The sequence below is a fragment of the Calonectris borealis genome, unplaced genomic scaffold (assembly GCF_964195595.1).
Source record: "Calonectris borealis unplaced genomic scaffold, bCalBor7.hap1.2 HAP1_SCAFFOLD_115, whole genome shotgun sequence".
NCBI lineage: Eukaryota > Metazoa > Chordata > Aves > Procellariiformes > Procellariidae > Calonectris > Calonectris borealis.
Genome location: NW_027441503.1, coordinates 160,001 through 165,000, shown reverse-complemented (window position 1 = coordinate 165,000; position 5,000 = coordinate 160,001).

Here is a 5,000-nt window from a genome sequence, read left to right as displayed (position 1 = left end):
CGGCGGCAGTCTCCGGCGCCCGGGGGTAGACCTGGCCTCCCCCGCCGCGGGGGGTAGACCTGGCCTCCCCCGCTCGGGGGTAGACCTGGCCTCCCCCGCCGCGGGGGTAGACCTGGCCTCCCACGCCGCAGGCGGCGGCAGTCTCCGGCGCCCGGGGGTAGACCTGGCCTCCCCCGCCCGGTGTTGGGGTGCCGTCCCCCGTCCCCCCGCGTTTATTCTTTTTTTTTTTTTTAACTTTTATTTATGTATGTATGTAGGTACGTACGTACGTACGTATGTATGTAATCATCGATTGGTACCTCGGGCGCAAATTGTTAATTCAAAAGGTGATAAGCGACCCTTCACATTTTCATTTAATTTACAACTAACTCTTGCACGTACTCTTGCCAAATTTATCTATTACAGCCGTCTTTATTAAAGAATTAACAGTAATTACTAACAGGTACTCATCGGCCCCACCTTCCCTCTCTCTCCCTTTCCCGTCCGTCACCTCTTGGCGTGCCCGAAAGAGAGGAATGCAGATTTGGTAAAGAAATCCGATCCTTCGTTATTGATGTGTCCATAGCCATGTTTATGTTTTGGGATCTCTTCAATGAACCCAATGGTTTATTTCATTGGTTCGATAAATTAAGTCTTCCTTAATTTTTAACGTCGATTCATTTCCTTCATTTCCGCACGAAGGAATTCATTCATCGTCGTCGAATACCTCGGTCCTAAGCGAGGGATAGAAACGTCGGTCACCGAATCGCTAGTCACTTGACCTTGACCTTAATTTACCCGGGGTCAGTTCTTGGTGCGCAGGGGATTGAGGAGTATTTGTACACGCGTCTTAACAAAGCAGGTCGAGCGTTATCGAGATTCTCCAATCGGCCCCGTTTTATTTTTCCGGGGGTATCGTCCACCTAGCCGTGCTAAAAGAAAATTAATTTTACCAGAATTTGATTGATTTCTTTTTCCCTACGGAAACCGATACGGACAATAACTCTTGTGTGACGCAGTGCTCGCTCTCCTGCATTAAAAGCCCTTTAAATCCCAGAAACGGGCGGGGGGTGGGGGAATTACGCCCACACGCACGCACACGCACGCATGCCCCCACTCCCCATCGCCCACCGCGGGCAGGAAGACGGGGACAGGGTGGCCCTTGTATCAGACCCGCTTAAATCTCGAATCACCCCCCCGGTTCCCCACCTCCCCACACACCCCCCGGACGGGAGACGGCGGCAGCCCGGTCCAGCCGGACCCGGAGCACGGAGGGGCCGTCAGGTCTACCCGGCTCCGGGGCCGGCGGCGGCCGTCAGGTCTACCCGGCTCCGGGGCCGCCGGCGGCCGTCAGGTCTACCCGGCTCCGGGGCCGCCGGCGGCCGTCAGGTCTACCCGGCTCCGGGGCCGGCGGCGGCCGTCAGGTCTACCCGGCTCCGGGGCCGGCGGCGGCCGTCAGGTCTACCCGGCTCCGGGGCCGGCGGCGGCCGTCAGGTCTACCCGGCTCCGGGGCCGGCGGCGGCCGTCAGGTCTACCCGGCTCCGGGGCCGGCGGCGGCCGTCAGGTCTACCCGGCTCCGGGGCCGGCGGCGGCCGTCAGGTCTACCCGGCTCCGGGGCCGGCGGCGGCCGTCAGGTCTACCCGGCTCCGGGGCCGCCGGCGGCCGTCAGGTCTACCCGGCTCCGGGGCCGGCGGCGGCCGTCAGGTCTACCCGGCTCCGGGGCCGCCGGCGGCCGTCAGGTCTACCCGGCTCCGGGGCCGGCGGCGGCCGTCAGGTCTACCCGGCTCCGGGGCCGGCGGCGGCCGTCAGGTCTACCCGGCTCCGGGGCCGGCGGCGGCCGTCAGGTCTACCCGGCTCCGGGGCCGCCGGCGGCCGTCAGGTCTACCCGGCTCCGGGGCCGCCGGCGGCCGTCAGGTCTACCCGGCTCCGGGGCCGCCGGCGGCCGTCAGGTCTACCCGGCTCCGGGGCCGGCGGCGGCCGTCAGGTCTACCCGGCTCCGGGGCCGGCGGCGGCCGTCAGGTCTACCCGGCTCCGGGGCCGGCGGCGGCCGTCAGGTCTACCCGGCTCCGGGGCCGGCGGCGGCCGTCAGGTCTACCCGGCTCCGGGGCCGGCGGCGGCCGTCAGGTCTACCCGGCTCCGGGGCCGGCGGCGGCCGTCAGGTCTACCCGGCTCCGGGGCCGGCGGCGGCCGTCAGGTCTACCCGGCTCCGGGGCCGGCGGCGGCCGTCAGGTCTACCCGGCTCCGGGGCCGCCGGCGGCCGTCAGGTCTACCCGGCTCCGGGGCCGGCGGCGGCCGTCAGGTCTACCCGGCTCCGGGGCCGGCGGCGGCCGTCAGGTCTACCCGGCTCCGGGCCCGGCGGCGGCCGTCAGGTCTACCCGGCTCCGGGGCCGCCGGCGGCCGTCAGGTCTACCCGGCTCCGGGGCCGCCGGCGGCCGTCAGGTCTACCCGGCTCCGGGGCCGCCGGCGGCCGTCAGGTCTACCCGGCTCCGGGGCCGGCGGCGGCCGTCAGGTCTACCCGGCTCCGGGCCCGGCGGCGGCCGTCAGGTCTACCCGGCTCCGGGCCCGGCGGCGGCCGTCAGGTCTACCCGGCTCCGGGGCCGGCGGCGGCCGTCAGGTCTACCCGGCTCCGGGGCCGGCGGCGGCCGTCAGGTCTACCCGGCTCCGGGGCCGGCGGCGGCCGTCAGGTCTACCCGGCTCCGGGGCCGGCGGCGGCCGTCAGGTCTACCCGGCTCCGGGGCCGCCGGCGGCCGTCAGGTCTACCCGGCTCCGGGGCCGCCGGCGGCCGTCAGGTCTACCCGGCTCCGGGGCCGCCGGCGGCCGTCAGGTCTACCCGGCTCCGGGGCCGGCGGCGGCCGTCAGGTCTACCCGGCTCCGGGGCCGCCGGCGGCCGTCAGGTCTACCCGGCTCCGGGGCCGCCGGCGGCCGTCAGGTCTACCCGGCTCCGGGGCCGCCGGCGGCCGTCAGGTCTACCCGGCTCCGGGGCCGGCGGCGGCCGTCAGGTCTACCCGGCTCCGGGGCCGCCGGCGGCCGTCAGGTCTACCCGGCTCCGGGGCCGCCGGCGGCCGTCAGGTCTACCCGGCTCCGGGGCCGCCGGCGGCCGTCAGGTCTACCCGGCTCCGGGCCAGGCGGCGGCCGTCAGGTCTACCCGGCTCCGGGGCCGGCGGCGGCCGTCAGGTCTACCCGGCTCCGGGGCCGGCGGCGGCCGTCAGGTCTACCCGGCTCCGGGCCCGGCGGCGGCCGTCAGGTCTACCCGGCTCCGGGCCCGGCGGCGGCCGTCATGTCTACCCGGCTCCGGGCTCGGCGGCGGCCGTCAGGTCTACCCCTTTTCGGAGCCCGTGGGGCCGCCTGCGGTACCCGGCGACCGCGGGTTGTTGGTTGCGTAGCGTCCGGCGATAAGGGCGGCCAAGTCTACCCGGCTCCGGCGGGACTTGGTCGCCTTGCCGGGGCCGAGGGGTAGACGTGTTGTCCCCGCTGCTTCGTCGGAGCTGCCGAAGGGGTCGCTGTTTTTCGCTGCCTCCAGTTACGTCATCGTAAAAGTCGGCGTGGTTGGCGCGCCTCCCCGGTGCGCAGAGGCGCCGCTCTTGGAGCTTGCCGGCGGCGGGGACGTGCCGGTCCGTACTATAGGAGCGAGCCGTGACTCGTCTCCAGAGCAGCGCTCGTCAGCGGCTGCAAGGCCCGCGGTTCTGCCAGCAAAGTGGGGTGCTCGGCGGCCGTCGTGGCGGTTCCCTCGGTGGTCCGGCCCAGCTTCCAGTCTCTTCGGTCCGGCCATCTCCCAGCGCTTGCCCGACAAGCCAGCCCAGCGTGTCCGAGGGGTCGGGAGCTGCGGAGAGCCGGAGCCGGCGGCCGGCTCCGGCGGCCGTTGCCGACCGGCACGAGGCATAAGGCCGGATCCCGCAGGGCAGGGCAAAGACTCGAACGCACCCAGCCGGGGCCCAGTGATGGTGAAGGTCACTGCCGGAGGCAGACGGCCGGGGGGCGTCGAGCCTGCCGCGGCTTACTCCCGGCTCCAGAGGGCCCGGTTGGTGGGACGACCGAGGTTGGCGGCACCTCGTCCCTTTGTGCCAGCCTTAAGCTGGAGCCCGCGAAGCGGGCGGAGAGAGCGGCGGCCGGCTCCCGGCCAGCCGAACGCAGACGGCCGGGGGGTGCCGAGCCTGCCGCGGCTTCCCCCCCCCGGCCCCCCGAGGGCCCAACTGACGGCGCAGGCGGGGCGGCGGCGTCCCGTTTTCACCGGTGCGAGCCCTCCGCGGGCAGCTGGTGGTGTCAGGCGGGCCCGGTGACGGGACTGCGGCGTGCAGGCGAGGCGGCGGCGCCTCGTCCTCGTTTCCCCCGGGAGAAGCGGTTCCCCGCGGGGCAGGGCAAAGACCGGCGGCCGGTGGCGGTCGCCGGCACTCGAACGCTGGAAGGCCGGGGGAGCCGAGCCTCCCTCGGCCCCGGGGGGCCCGATGATGGCAAAGGCGGGTGCTGGCACCGTTCCGGGGCAGAGGTGCCCGCGAGTGCCCAGCCCACCAGGGCTGCCGCCGGCTGCCGAGGGCCGTGTGATGGAGACGGGCAAGGTGGCGGCGCCTTGTCCTTTTTCTCCGGCCTTAAGCTGGAGCCCGCGAAGCGGGCAGAAACACCGGCAGCCGAATGCAGACAGCCGGGGGGTCTCGAGTCGGCCGCGGCTTGCCCCGGCCCCCGAGGGCCCGGTGATGGTGCAGGCGGGGCGGCGGCGCCTCGTCCTCTTTTTTGCTGGCGCGAGTCCTGGTAGCAGGAGGGCTCGCTGGGAAGGTCTGCACTCGTACGGGCGAGGTGGCGGCGCCTCGCCCTTCCGAACTTCTCCAGCCCTAAGCTGGAGCCCGCGCAAGCGGGAAGAAAAGGGCGGCCGGTCCCTGCGGCCGGCAGCCGAAGGCAAGTGGCCGCGGGCGTCGAGCCTTGAGCGGCTTTTCCCGGCCCCCGTTACCCGGGGATGGCACGGGTGAGGCGCGGTGCCTCTTAGTCGTCTTCGGCCTTCTCCTCCCCCGGGGTAAGCGGTTCCCCGGGGC